This window comes from Podarcis pityusensis (assembly GCF_964106645.2).
Source record: "Podarcis pityusensis genome assembly, chromosome: 8".
In the NCBI taxonomy this organism is placed as follows: Eukaryota; Metazoa; Chordata; class Lepidosauria; order Squamata; family Lacertidae; genus Podarcis; species Podarcis pityusensis.
This window is the reverse complement of record NC_138033.1, coordinates 15,108,326-15,123,731: the sequence shown is the minus strand read 5'-3', so window position 1 is coordinate 15,123,731 and position 15,406 is coordinate 15,108,326. Positions and strand designations below refer to the sequence as shown.

The window sequence follows — 15,406 nt, the reverse complement described above, 5'->3', positions numbered from 1 at the left end:
CTGGTGGGAGGGCATTCCACAGGGCGGGTGCCACTACCGAGAAGGCCCTCTGCCTGGTTCCCTGTAACTTGGCTTCTCGCAGTGAGGGAACCGCCAGAAGGCCCTCGGCGCTGGACCTCAGTGTCCGGGCAGAATGATGGAGGTGGAGACGCTCCTTCAGGTATACTGGACCGAGGCTGTGAATTCACAGCTGGCCTGGGATATGCTCTTAGTTCTCCCATGAGGATGGCAGGTTCTTAGCAAAGTGTTGCCTGGTAGCCTGCCCTTTCAAACACTCTTAATGCTGATGAGCCCTGCTGGCCTTATCTGGCAGTGGCAGACAATAGCTATTGGACAGGTGTTCTGATCAGCACCCTTGGCAGTGGGACTTTTCCAGTGGATCATCTTATTACAATAGCCAGCCTTCCTTTCATAGAACTCATGGCAGCAGACAATGAGGTTCCCAGTTGGGGCCTCCTGCCAGGTACAGACCAGAACCACACCTGCTTAGCTTCATTACTGTTGCTGTGTTCTATGCCTTCAGATCATAGGCTTACAAGAAACTAATTTAATTCTTTCTTTTTAAAAATTTTTTATTAAAGGTTCCAACCTAATATACCATCAAATTCAAACTAAACTAAAGAGAATAATAAAAAATAGTACATCAAACTGGAAAAAACAAAAGAAAAATACATTAATAATAATCCTCATATGATCCTCATAAAACTCAAAATTATAAATACCGTATTTTTCGCTCTATAAGACGCACCAGACCATAAGACGCACCTAGTTTTTGGAGGAGGAAAACAAGAAAAAAAATATTCTGAATCTCAGAAGCCAGAACAGCAAGAGGGATCGCTGCGCAGTGAAAGCAGCAATTCCTTTCGCTGTTCTGGCTTCTGGAATAGCTGTGCAGCCTGCATTCGCTCCATAAGACGCACACACTTCTCCCCTTACTTTTTAGGAGGGAAAAAGTGAGTCTTATAGAGCAAAAAATACGGTATATATGTAGCGCTCAGTCACCGTTTTATCTTAATCTTCACACATACAGAGAGTTGAATCCTCCCACCTGAGAGAGCTCCCCCTTCCTTAGTCCCCCCCCCCGAGAAAAGCCACTCTGACCTGCCTCTCATACAGCCCCCTTCCTCTTCTCTCTGTCAGCCCCCCGTACGTGTCTTCATTTATCACAAATATAACTTTTTAGACATTAAGACGTACATCTAGTGAATACTACTAAGAGAGCCACCAAAAATCACACAAGAAACCCAATCCAAGAGAAAGGAAAAAAGAGAAAGAGAAAGTAGAGAAAGGTTAAAAAGAAGAAATACTACCATTTCCCTATTTGCCAATTGTGAATATAACTGTTATTCATAGTATTTAACACATATACTCCAGAGCAATTCTAGCTATAAGTAAACATCTAGTTATTGTGTTGAAGAAACTCACTTTATTCTTCCTTCTCTCCTCTTTCCCACAAATCCCAGTGTTTTTCCTTTTCTTCCATAGCCTTGCAGGTTTTTCTGCCCTGCGCTGCAGGCCTCTTCAGCTCCTCCAGGCAATAGTCCTCCCAGCTCCTGCCGTGGTTTTGCCGGTTGCCATAAACCCGTAGATCCGAACTTGCGGTACGACTGCCTCACACAAGCTCGAGTCTGTGGGTATGTGTCGACCTTGGCCAGGACTTCCAGACACGCTGTTGCACCCGGACCTTCTCTCTAGTGTTGGGCCTTAGATGCAGACCCCTCTGAAAGTTGGCAAGACCTGATGTCCCTGCAGCTAAAGCAAGCAGTGTGACAACTTCCAGCTCCCCGTTCTCTGGAATCATTCAGCTGAAAGGGCAGGGGAGAGCACAAAACATGGGAATTTAGCTTCCCAAGAACCTCAGCTCTTGTTTATTTTATTATTTTAAAAAAGAACAAAGATCCTAGTCCATATGCCTCTAAAAAAAAACATGCTTGGAAGTGTGTGGCGATGCCTGCTAAAATTCAAGAATCCAGAGAGGTTGTTGTGTAAGATTTTAGTGAATGGGAGCGGACAGGCCTTCAAGTGCCCTACATAGCTCCACACTGCTCCCTATGCTAAGCAAATCCAGATTCAGTAGTGCAAAAATTAATAACAATTATGATGATACTTTATAAATAGAATAAATTATGCAGAGGAGAAACAGCGAACGTTTGCCCTACCGGCTAGTTTAAACAGGTTGCAGCATTTGGACTGCCTGGGAAGATATTTTTCTTTTTCTTTTCAGCAAGCAGTTGGCACAGCCCTGCCATCCAGCCCCATGACCAGCACCAGCAGTTGGCAGGGCTGGCACCTGCCAAACCCCAGAAGCTGCTGCAGACCCCCTCGCCAATCCTCCCTGCTAGGGAATTTGCGATCTCCCAGGCATGCGAGTTACTAGATCTTTGTTCCGATTTATAGGCACAGATTTTGTAAATGCTGCCTAGAAGCAACAGCCTTTGCCCCGGAAGCCTCTTCCCTGTATCTCATATGCTTTGAGGCTGCCTATGATAATCAGGGATAGCCTGATTTTGGACCAAAAGGATCCCTAAGGGCCTCCTATCCAAAAGACCATGAAAACCTGAAGCCAGGTCTTCTCTCTCTTACATATAGCTGGGTGGAAGCCAAGCGTATCTGAGAAGAAGATTCTATTTACTCAAGGCCCCATGATCTTAGAGGGGGCAAAATTGGCCACTTTCTCTTGGGTGCTAGAGCTGTGTGAAAACCTCTGTCTCCTGCAGCTGGACTTCCTCCTAGCCAACGAATGACTGGTGTCTTCAATCTGCGGCGCTGCTTGTCTCCTCCTGCTGTGGGTCCCGCCACATTTCCCGACGAAACCTGGTTGGGAAGCTTTCCTCCTCCTCCTCCAACTCCTGCTGCGTGGCCTCGTGTTGAGGTAGTAGGTTGTATGGTTTAGAATAACACCATCAGGAGATAACTGTACAGCCTCCTAGCTTTCCCTGGGGCAACGCCACCATCCGAGTTGGTCCACTTGGCAGCGGGGCGCCAGCCGCCATAAGGGTGAGTAGCAAGCAAGGTGACTCCCTGTTGCTGGAAGCAATTTGGCTTAACCTCAGAAACTCTCTGCTTTGGTTTCCCCATGGGGTGGTGCACCGGAAGGCGAGCCACACGCCTAAAGCTGTAGACTGGCTTCACGAGACCTGGAAATGGTTTGAGAGAGGCTCCTCTTTGTGTGGTGCAACACACACACACATTTATTTCGTCTACGCACCTATTTGGTTGGAGGAGAAAGTTGCACGCCAGCAGCGACCCCTCTTTGAAATGTCCTTCTTCTAAGGGGGCTGCTGTTTGTGCATTGCCAAAAAGGAGGGGACAGGTCTGCATAAAATGTGCACCTGCTAATTCATATGGATAGGTACAAATGTAGGAAGCAAGCACTGCAGTTTAAATGGAAGTTAAATGCATTTGACCCTACTGTGGCAGAGGGGGACGAAGTGACTCGTGTGTCTTCTCAGTCCACTTTCTGGGTACTGCTAACTTACAGGAGAAGTGGAAAGGACCCTCCTGCCCACCCTTAACTATGGCTTTTCGTCTTTAAACCATACTTGGTCCAGCCAGCCTTTCAAGCAGAGAACTGTTAGCTGTAAATTATTATCATTATTACTGTTATCAGCAAACAGATATACAGTTTAAAAACAAAAACCAAGCAAAAGACATTCAGGAGCATATTAAAGGTAAAGGGACCTCTGACCATTAGGTCCAGTCGTGACCGACTCTGGGGTTGCGGCGCTCATCTCGCTTTATTGGCCGAGGGAGCCGGCGTACAGCTTCCGAGTCATGTGGCCAGCATGACTAAGCCACTTCTGGCGAACCAGAGCAGTGCACAGAAATGCCGTTTATCTTCCCGCCAGAGCGGTACCTATTTATCTACTTGCACTTTGACGTGCTTTCGAACTGCTAGGTTGGCAGGAGCAGGGGCCGAGCAACAGGAGATCACCCCGTCGTGGGGATTTGAACCGCCGACCTTCTGATCGGCAAGCCCTAGGCTCTGTGGTTTAATCCACATACTTCCATCCAGTGTTTTCTCGAGGGTTGCAGGTACAGCATTCTTCAGCTGCCAAATGGCTGTGTGAATGGGGATGTTTTCAAATTCCTCCTGAAAGTTAATAATGAGGGAGGCAGGCACTCCTCACTAGGATACATGGCAACCCTATATCTTCAGAAATCTTGGGGCCGGAGGCAGACATCTTTCTCTAGGTTCAGAGGCTGGAGAGGTTGCTGAATACAATTTTCAGTGGTCAGGAATGAAGATCCAGTGCCTTGCAGGACTTCTTGTGGCTAGCGGAAACCGCACGATTAAAAACTCAAGATTGCCAATTCTGCATAATGCGTTATGTAGAACAAATCTGCAAGTTTGCGTGACAGTTGCCTTTCTTTTGGTGCAGGCCATTGTTTGTGTAAATTACACAACCGACTGGAACATGCTCAGTTGTCTTCTGGTGTTAGAGTGTGTTGCGTTCGTAGGCATATAGTTTGGGTCCCCCCCCCCAATTGTGTTAAAACATGTGTATTGTACAGGAGGCTTAAAGACAAAGATTCCGCGGGTGCTGACCTACAAGGGATGCCCGGCCTCTGGGGGTAAAAGGGTTTGAGAAATGGAGTTGACCTTGGAGAGGAAGTGGGGAATGGTGGGCAAGGTGGATGTCTGGAGCAGCTGTAAGAAATGATACTGAGCCTAGGAGAAAGACAGGGGAAGGCATGCAAGTGCTGGAGATATACTTGTTGCGTTTTTATCTTGCCCTTCGCCCAAGGGTGGCATGCAAGGCCTTTCCAGATGGGAAAGAATGGTGCCATCTCTTTAAGTGAGGTGCTCAAATGCCATGTGCTGCGCAAGCAATCCGGGAGCAACAGATGGCTTTGTGAGTCACATTAGGGGAACTCAGAGGGCACCGAAGAAGCCCGGGACCACATACGGGGAGGCAAGTTCATGCCTGGCCTTAAGGGCATGTGAAGATGTCAGCTGTGCACGTTGCCCCTTGCGCTAAGTTGTGGTGAGGGACATCACCGTGTGATATGCAGGGTCTCTCCACGACCTTTCTGCTGCCCCTTGTGTTCACCCCTTGTGTTCACTCAACTGGGCAGAGAAGGATTTGTGTTACGTTCCCTTGGCAGTGGATGAGCAAAGTGGAAGAGATTCTGTGCGCAGGACTTTGGTGTGTGTGTGTGTGTGTGTGTGTGTGTGTGTGTTTGTGTGTGAAGGGGGTACTTATTCCAGATAAATTATTCTGGAATCTTGTTTTATTTTAAAGCATGATCCTAGGGGAGTGACCTTTTGGTTCTGCGCACATGGAGGGCAATACGCATTTACAAAACTGCAGGAATATGCAGATCGGGTTGTGTTTTGTAACCTTTGGGAAATAGTGTGTGGTCTGAAGCAGCTCTTTGTTTTACTGCGTGAATTGTCCTTGTTTGTGCTGTGAGCGACTGTCTGGCGTGGTGTGGAAGCTATATTGTGAGATGTAGCCTTTGTTAGCAACACAAAGCCCTTGCAAAAGCAACACATGGAGTTGGGAAGTACCAATTTATTTTTTAAGGGTTGTACCTGTGGGCACTGGGCATGCACTTTTTGGGGCTGGGGCAGCTGCCTGCATGGGAGGGGCTGCTTCATTCGCAGACGGGCCATTTGCCTTGCGCCTCACGTGCCGTTGTCTAGCTAAGTACACGCGTGTGGTGCATCTGTGCTTCATGCGTACACTTAACGTGGAGAGCGTGTGTATTTCAAACGTGAATATGGGGGGCGCATCTCTCTGGGGCAGACCAAAGGTCCCTTGGCTCCAGCATTTGGTGCTCGGCAACGATCAGGCATGATAGCGCGGGCCATGCCCATTTGCCCCATGTAATTTAAGATACACTGCCCCGGAAAATGGAGGCTCCATTCCTCTGGCACGGACGGTTCCGGCTTGTGCCCTGCGGCACTTTTTTTGTCATTTTCATGCGAGGCAGCCGTGCGTGGCTGGCATGCTCTTGACCTGTGGCGGGCCATGCAACATGGCATGTCTGGCTCTTGGTCCATGTGGTGTGGCTTGCGTCTTTTGCCTTGCATTTGCCAGCCGCGTTGTGCCACGCTGCACGCTCTCGTCCGATGGGCGCAGAGTGTGGCGTGGGTCTGTTTGGGCTCAGCCCCACCTGCCTAGCTCACCTGCTGCTTATTGTCTCGGTTTGCTGCCATTTGAATTTTTCCCAGCCAGCTCCCTCCCTCCCTCTCCGCCGCTCCCTCTTCTCCCCTCCTTCCCTCTCTCTCACTCTCTCTCTCTCTCCCCGCCCTCCCTGCCGTCTGGATCCAGGCAAGTCTGATAAAGTTCCATTCCAGACAACAGCCGCATTGCGTTGCTACAGCATAGACAGCGGCCCAGGGAGAGAGAGAGAGAGAGACATACAGCCAGAGCTAAGCGATGATGGGGAGAAAGAGAGAGGAGAGCATCCCTCAATAGGCACAACCACCCGTGAACCACAGCCAAAGCCAAGGACGGAGGATGGCAAGCGAGGAGGGCAGAAGGAGAAGAGGACCAGAACAGGTTAACCTTCCCTGCATGGGGAGTTCACCAGCCCTGACCTGCAGGGTGGGAGAGGGAGGGAATTGGCAAGGGAATAAGGAGGACCAGGATGGAGGCTGGAGGAAAGGGGCTGGGTGGGTGAGTGCAAGAAACAGGCGATAAAGAATAAGGGGAGGGGAAGGGGTTGACACAGAGCAACAAGGAGGAGAGAGGCGATGAGGCAGAGGTGCTGGAGAGGATGGTGGGTGGGGGGACAGGTGGCATGTCAGGGGCAAGAGGGGAAAAGGGAGATGGGTCAGCCTTTGCACACAAAGCTTGGGTGGTGAAGGGGTTTGGCAGGTAGGTTAATGACCTTAAGTTTGGTGGTGAGGAAGGGGGAATGTGTGGGGTTTTTGTGTGGGAGGAGGCGACTCACCTTCCTTAGAAAGATGAGAAGCCCGATAGCTGTGGAATGCTAAATTTCCATCCTGCCTGCCCCCTCCAGGGGCAAGTGGAAGCAATGATGAGAACAGAAAGAAGCACTCTTTCTCTGGGGTTCAACAGTTGCCACCTGGGGCATCTCTCTCCCTTGTGTTCTCTCTCTCTCTCTCTCTCTCTCTCTCTCTCTCTCTCTCTCTCTTTCATATGTCATGTGTGTCTTTCTCCAAGAAAGGCGAAATGCATGCGCAGTGTTCCCATCCCTCCCACCCAGCCAAATCACCGGGGGTTTCTTAGAGAGGTCCCAGCTGCTACCACCCCTGTGGGCACTTCCTGACATAACGGACCCATGGACCCGTGACCTCATTGAGGGATCCAGTGCATCACACCCCCCCAAAAAAAATTGCCTCCCCCCACTCCAAAATACAAGATGGACACGCTGTATGCACATTGGAACGTACACACACACCTCGGGGGCCACACCCACCCAAGGGATTCCCATCCTCAGATATACACAAACCTCTTTTGAAAACACTATTGGACTCTTCTCTTAGGGGAAAAAATGTGCGCTCTCTTTCACACACACACACACACACACACACACATGAAGAGTCCTCCAGGACTGGTCAAGGAGGAAAAAAATCTTCATGTGAGGGAGCTGGGTGTGGGTGGGTGTGGGAACAGAAAGACTGAGAAAGCGGTTCTTAAGGTTATTCGTCACAGATCGCCTTCCGTTGGGTGCATGGATAACTACTGTTTGTGTGCGGTAGGGTGAGCCGGATTTGGCAAGTTGAAAGCAATGGGAATTACGTGGCACAAGTTCCGTATAACAAGGAGAGAGGGGTGTCTGTGCCGTGCCACATGCGTGTGCCATGAATCAATCCATTGTGCACCACGGAGGCAGCGTGCTTGAAAGGGGCAGTTTGGCAGAGGTCTGTGAGTGCGCGGAGAGAGGGTATTGTTTGCGGAGAGGATGGCGTGGTTTGTGGGCAGTGGTATCGATGTCAAGGTGAATGCATAAAAGAGATCTCTGTGCGGGGAAACATGTGTGAGCCTGTGTGTGCCCGGGGTGTGAGTGCGAAGGAGCGGGCAGGCGTGTTTGCTGTGCGTGCCGTGGCTGCAAATGTTCAAATCCTTGGTATTCCTCTGGACAGAACATGCTCACATAACACAGACCCCAAGCAAAAGTATCTGTTGGGGAGTTGGACCCTGTCTCTGCCTGGAGTGTCTGCATCATAGCATGTTTGGAAGGTGGCTTGTATCCAGCACAGTCTTGGGCTGAAGGAAGTTTGGTGTATGTGTGCCCATTTGTGTGTGTGTGTGTTGTGCATACATCATAAATTGGCCGTAGAGAGATTTGTGTACGTGGTTGCTGACTTTGGGGAGGCTGGTGGCGTTACCTGCAGATGGTTGGGATTGTCCATTAGATATACTTTTTGGAAAACACAAATGTGCTGGTGCAGGTGTCTCCTATTCTATCACAGAGCCGTTCGTGATGTGGCTTTTGGCTCACCTTGCCCAACGCCTGCGCCCAGCGATGCCAACAAGAAACACACCCTGACCAGGTGAGTTAGTGGGTGGGGAGAAACACCCTTTTGTGTTCGAGGATTGGGCTCCAGATCTCCCTCGGACTTGGCTGGTTATGCTTTTCCATGCAGCCCTGATCAGTGTCCCTCGCCTAACCCAGCGAGTCTCCGTGGCGCTGCTCCCTGTGGACTTCTCAAAGGCCACCGAGGACTGTTTCACACGATGGCTGCAGTCAGGTGCCCACCGCTTCTTTCGGCTTGTGGGTCAGCCGACATGCTCGCCCTGAGCAGACGCTGCCACTTTCTCACGTCGCCTCAGATCAACGCCCGTTGGCAGCAGACGAGACAGACAGCTTGCCACAATCAGGGGCTGAAGCAGCGGCCATGAGAACCACAGTTGTAGAGACTCGGCCCTGAGCGAGCTGCTGGTTTTCTGTGAGGAGGGAAGTCTGTGCCTTGGTGGGCTGGGGGGGGGGCGGTCCTCTCACACAAGGGCTGAGTTCAACAGGGCCCCAGAGCCTCTCTTGAGCTTTCTGGGCCAGCACATTTCCCTGACTTGAAGCCTTCCCAGAGATTGAGCCGGCCAGAGGAGTCAGCCCCCTGCATTGAAATCCACTTCACCATTCGCAGCAGCAGGGGGACAGGCGCAGTTCTGTGTCCTCTGGCATACGCTGGAACATTCCAGAAATGTAGGCCCATCCCTTATCCAGAGTGTAAGGGAGTCTCTCTGGAATCTTAGCAGGAACTACGGCCCAAAATGCAGAAATGCCAAGAGCACAGCGGGTACAGGCTGAAGCTCTCCCCCCCTATAATATGCTACCCAACATTGAGGTTGAAACATCCCGGTGGCTTCTCCTTGCCCACCCACTTTCCGCAAACTTCTCAACTGGCGCTTATCGAAATGGAGATCAGGCCCAGGCTTTTCTCCAAATTGAAAGCATCCTTTAGAAAACTTTCTAAGAATGGCGCCCTTCAGAACTTCCAAATTTCCCACAATAGTTCTTTTAATTAAATGTGTCTTGCCTAGCCTGGTTTTGTTTTCATATTTGTTCAATGCTTTAAAAAAAAAAAAGAAAGAAACAGCTTATATCCTCCCAAACAGCCTTCCCTCTTTTTAAAAACCCTTTTTTAAGATTCCACTTCTTATTTAGCAACTGGCTTTGATGCTCTCTTTTGCCATGACCTTTCTGAGTTCACATTACCTGTTCTCAGTGTGGTCCCTCCCCCCCAAGCACCACATTCTCTGCCCTTTTGTGATTGTATTTTCTTCGGGGCATACCCTTTTGGTTGCACGTAGTAAAACTCCCACCTTTTTTGGGGGGGTTGCATTTTCCTGGGTCCATTTTCAGCAACGAAACCTGTGTCCCCCAGACGTTGCCAGACTCCACCTACCACCAGTCCCCCACCAGCCTGGCCAGAGATCAGGAGTGACAGGACTTGTAGTCTAGCAGCATTTGGGAGGCCTACACATTCCCCCCCATCCCTAGTACTCCAGCGATGCTCTGCCCTGAAAATGGTTAGCTGCTGTAGAGCATCGGTCTTCAGCTGGTGGTTTGGGTCACGGCCTAATCCAAGTGGGTTGCAACAGGAGCACTTCCCATCGTGCAGTTGTATGGTAAAAGATTAATAAATGGGTCCTCAAATGCATGTTTGAGTTACAAGTGCGTCCTGGGTCTGAAAAGGTGGGAAGCTACTGCTGCAGGATATTAGGAGAGGTGGGTGGCAGGAGGGAGGGAGGGGAGGCAGCGGGACATGTACCTTTGCTGCATTTTGATCCTGGTTGCTTGCATACCATTGGGGCAGGTAATAGCGCTGCAAAGTGACGGTGGGCTGTAGCCAACGCTCATTCTTTTCAGAGCAGACCCACTGAAATTAATGGGCAGGACTGATTTAGGTCCATTAATTTCAGTGTTGTCTAAGCAGAAATCAGATGGATCCAGAAGGGTTGGCAGTTAAATAGATCTAGTTGTGGTGGGAGCTGGCAGAATAAAAAGGTTGGCTTCCACTGGACAGAGGGCTAAGTGGGAGGCTTGAGGAGGTGCCGGACTTCAAGCTTCCCAGGATATTGTATTCTTTGGCCTAGGAATTTTTCTTTCAGTTCTCAGATATTTGGGGACTGGCTACCAAAACTAAGTGGTCCCTCATGTGTCTGGGAGGATACTCTGTGCGTGTTCAGGGTAATTTCTTGTTCATCTCACTTTCCATGTCCTAATATTTGGCTTTGAGAATAATGATCCAGCCCTGGCAAAATTGCAATTGGATAATAGTGGTGATAATTTACGCAGCCACCGAGAGCTCCCTGGATGGCTTACAGCAATGATTTTAAAACGCAATATACAATAATAATTACAAACCAACAATTAATAATAATATAAACCTTACTTGCATAAAGCAGCCTGAATTTAAAACAATTCAAAAGCCTGAGTGAATAAAAAGGTATTTACTTGGCACTGAAAAGACCACTAAGAAGATGTGAGGTGAGACAAATGTCATCAAAGAGACCCTGCTTTGAGCGCCAAGTGCGGTGAGCCGAGTGGCTCCAAAGGAGAGAGCCTTTTTGATAGTGGCACCATAGCCTGCCTTCAGTCAAATGCCTTCCTTATGGTATTTCTGGTGCCTTTTTATTCACCCAGGTGTTTTAACTGTGTTTTAAACCCAACCCGCAAACTGCCAGATAATTAGATATGAGTTATGTCAGAAAAGCAACAGGGTGTTCTGTTTTGTATTTTAATTTTCAGGGGAAGCTAAAAAAGAGAATCGCATTGAAAGAATTGACCCAGTTCCGCTGAACTTAAAGGGTGTCATTAAGGCTTCCTTGCATTTCCAAAGCGGCTGCCATCCTTCTGCTTTGCTGCCTGCCTTGGCGAAGGAGGGGAGATTTGGGGATAAAAACGAAACCAGAGAATGAGAGTCTTCCAAGAGACTTTGAGGACCTGCCATGATTTGTGTGTAGCAGCAGTTGAGGAACGGAAGTTTGCTTGCTCTTTTTATTCCTGTCTTGCTAACCTTATGGTGCCTTGTCTCTCACCTGTTTTCCCCCCTCCCAGGTTAAGGAGTCACATGGGGGAATTACCTCCTCCCCACCCCTGCCTGCCACTTCCTGTTATAGTCCCATTATCCTTTCTCTGCCTTCCTGCTTCCTCATTTCCCGGCATCCTCTCTGTCCCTGAGACCCTTAACCTGTGAGGAAGCCCAGAGGTCACAGGTGAGGTTCTTGGGAACTGAGCGGGTAGCCCACCCCCTGCGACCCCCAAACACCAGGGTTCTTGCCTCGTTCCCCCAGGACAGAGCAAAGGGGCTCAGTAGCACAAACTACTAGATGCATTGTGAAATACTGTGGCTGTCTTGGTCATCCAGAATGGTGAAGAAAGCAACTGCTTGAGTGGATTCTATCTTATGCTGCGATTCTATCAAACTCACAGAAAAGCTCTTAAGATGAATGGTTTGCACAGCATCGGCCCGATAGGGTGTGTGATCTTTGTGCTATATACCTCTGGTCTCAGAGCTAGAACCCATACTGCTCCCATCTAGAATGTCCCATGTCCAGCACAACCTCCTATCCTGAGTACCAGAACCACAGAGGCTTCGCCTGTGTCAGCAGTTTCACTAATGAAAACAACTTCCTCCAAAAGGAAGTTGCCCTGCTTGAGCTGTTCTTGCTCAGTCTTGGGGGGTTATCGGAGACAACAGAATGCAGAAACAAATTGGCCTGAGCCAAGTTGGGAATGTGCATCTTCATTAGGGCTCGCTTTCGCAAAGAACCCCTGGGAACTGTAGTTTTTGTGAAGGGACCAACAGGTCTCTCTCTCAGGATCCCTGGACTTCTTGTTCCCTGCTGCAGTTCCCAGGATCCCTTGGGGGAAGAGACAGCAACGTTTACACTAGTAGACATCAGTAATGTAAGAGACGCTCCCCTTGTGAATTGGCAGTGGCAGTGGCACATATGGTACTTCCTCCCTTGAGTCGAGGAGTTTTCGGTACTTTAACCGAGGTTGGGAGAGCCTTTCCCATTGCTGTGTTTGCACCAGCCACAGAGATCGCTCAGCTGCTCCTGTGCAGGCCTCTAAAGGCCTCCACAGAGGCATAGCTGTGAAGCTTGAAAGGTGTAGTTGACCCCCAGCCCAAAGTTATCCCTGGCTGCCTGGAATTGCCATCCATCCCCCGCCAACCCAGCATGAACCGCGACTGATTTCTAGTCATTGCATCAAAACCTATTCTAAGCAAGCTGGTAATTTCTGGATTTTCCTGATTGGACCATTACGCATTAATCAAGGGAGCAGTAACGCTGCCTGACCTTCTGCAGTAGAATGTTTTTAACACCACTGAGAAGCATCTAAAGATAACTGGACGTGCTCAGCTTTGAGGTGTTCCTTTATTAGGTAAAGGGACCCCTGACCATTAGGTCCAGTCATGGCCAACTCTGGGGTTGCAGCGCTCATCTCGCTTTACTAGCCGACGGAGCTGGCGTACAGCTTCCGGGTCATGTGACCAGCATGACTGAGCCGCTTCTGGCAAACCAGAGCAGCACACGGAAACGCCGTTTACCTTCCCACCGGAGTGCTATCTATTTATCTACTTGCACTTTGACGTGCTTTCGAACTGCTAGGTTGGCAGGAGCAGGGACTGAGCAACGGGAGCTCACCCCATCATGGGGGATTCGAACCGCCAACCTTCTGATCGGCAAGTCCTAGGCTCTGTGGTTTAACCCACAGCGCCACCCGCGTCCCTGTTCCTTTATTACATGTGGTATAATACCAAGAATGACAAAGTACTCATGGTTGGGTACACGGACTAATCGTTTCACACATATGTGGGCAACCCACAGGCAGTCATCAGAGGTCCCATGTGGCCCGCTCAGGTGTTGCCCCCCACTGCCAAACTTGTGCATGCAAAAGGCTCCCTGCCCTTCTCAGTACTGCTCCATCCCTGTTTTACTCAGACCTCTGTCGTTGTTTAAAACCACCATTTTCCTCTCAGTGTTGCTCCACTAGCACTTTCCACAAATTTCTACCATTATTTAAAACAACAACACTTTCTTCTTTCCAGTGTAGCTCCCTATCACTGCACTCCCAACTTCCCCCTCTTCTGTTCCGTAGCTGCCTCTTGTGGGATAGATAAACCATGTGTAGCCTTCATCTATTCCATAGTACTTGCTCAAACCTCTGCTCCTGTTCAAAAGTGCCACTTCCTCTCATTTTTCTCCATCCCAGCTTTAGTCAAACTTAACCCTGTTGTTTTAAAACACCACTTTCCCCTGCTTAGTGTCCTCCCTCCCTTGCCATGGCCACTGCTCTTGTGCAACCTGCCTTCAATCTTGCTCCGCGATCCTGCCCCTGACTTCATGCAAATCCAAGATTGTGATGAGGTACGACATCATTACATTTTTATTATAGAGGGAGATATGACTCGTTACTTCAAGCTAAACTGCGGGAGGCTGGGTTTCTTTTACACCTTCCCCACCCAAGGGAGCAGGTTTGACAGGTGTCTCTGTGCCTTTAAGGCTCCTCAGAGGGAGACACCATCAAATGACTGATCCCCTCTATCTCAGCAACATCGGGGGTCCACCATCCCACCTCAAGAAGAAACTGAACAGGAGGACAGTAGGGTCACTTTAGCAAAACCTGATGTGTGTTTTTCTGTGACATTAAAGAACATGCTATCCAGCCCTCTGTTTTTCATATAGCCTGCCGTATCCCAAGGACTCTGTGTAAGTAATAGGGGTAAGTTTGAAAAGAAATTGGAATATGCCAGCGACAGTGCTAGTGAGCTCTTGTCATGCTCCATTTTAATGTTACGTGGCAAAGGTGAATGATTTGCTAGTGGTATGGAGACCTTCACTCAAGTGTGAGGTCTGTTAATCGCATAGACAAGACATGTGGTCTGTGCTGTCAGAGAGTGCAACACAGCCTACAGCTAGCTGGCTGCACATTGTTCTGTTGTTGCAATTCAAGTGACATATCAAATCCATGAACGGTCATTTTTCCTAAACAGGAGGATGGATGGTAAAGTTCATACCTGCTGCCTGTCTTCTGCAGGTTGCCCTTCTCAGTTATCCTGGAGAAGTGATACAGGCGAGGCAGCACAGGTGGGGCAGCCCTATTTCCAGTGGGTGATTCTAGGTGGTTGTCTAGGGCAGCACTTTTGCTGCAGCAGCCGCAGGCTGAAACCCTTTTCCACTAGTAAAAAGGTAAAGGGACCCCTGACCGTTAGGTCCAGTCGCGGATGACTGGGGTTGCGGCATTCATCTCGCTTTACTGACTGAGGGAGCCGGCGTACAGCTTCTGGGTCTTGTGGCCAGCATGACTAAACCGCTTCTGGCGAACCAGAGCAGCGCACAGAAACGCCGTTTACCTTCCCGCCGGAGCGGTACCTATTTATCTACTTGCACTTTGACGTGCTTTCAAACTGCAAGGTTGGCAGAAGCAGGGACCGAGCAACGGGAGCTCACCCCATCGTGGGGATTCATAGAATCATAGAATCATAGAGTTGGAAGAGACCACAATTCGATTCAGATTCGAACCTCTGATCGGTAGGCCCTAGGCTCTGTGGTTTAGACCACAACACAACTGTGTCCCTTTCCCACTGGCACCTCTCTACATATGCTTTTACAGTCTGAGACCAGCAGAGGGCAACATCCGAATGGAGTAGCATCCAAGGAAGTATCCAAGCAAGATCCCTCGAGGGTCCAGCAGCTGTAATGTTAAGTGAGAAATCCTTGGGACCCAAAGTCTGGTCTGATGCTGTTGATTTTAAGCAGCGTTCAAGCGGTCCTTTGCTATATTTCTATCCCAGCTTTTAATGCAGATGTTCCCAAAGTGAACAGTTCGAAAACAGCAGTAATGAAAGTGGGCTTTCAGGATGAGAAGCAGCATATGGAAAGATCTGCCACATGTCCCAGGGGATATAATGGACACTATTCATAAGGTGCTCGCGGGCAGCCGCAGATTGTACAGTGCTCTTTATTGAAACGAG

The 15,406-nt window shown here is 49.4% G+C and overlaps 1 long non-coding RNA gene across 3 annotated transcripts in view; it reads left to right on the top strand.

Moving 5' to 3' along the window:
- Positions 1 to 14,097, top strand: part of LOC308484556 — a 51,841-nt gene extending 37,744 nt beyond the window's left edge. The window contains exons 3-5 of one of the 3 annotated variants that reach the window (XR_013989975.1): positions 1,464 to 1,634; positions 2,718 to 8,473; positions 11,173 to 14,097. This is a non-coding gene — a long non-coding RNA (uncharacterized lncRNA). Of the gene's footprint in view, positions 1 to 1,463; positions 1,635 to 2,717; positions 9,723 to 11,172 lie in introns of those variants that run through there. The other 2 variants (XR_013989977.1, XR_013989976.1) reach the window with 2 other exon arrangements.
- The last annotated feature ends 1,309 nt before the right edge of the window (positions 14,098 to 15,406 follow it).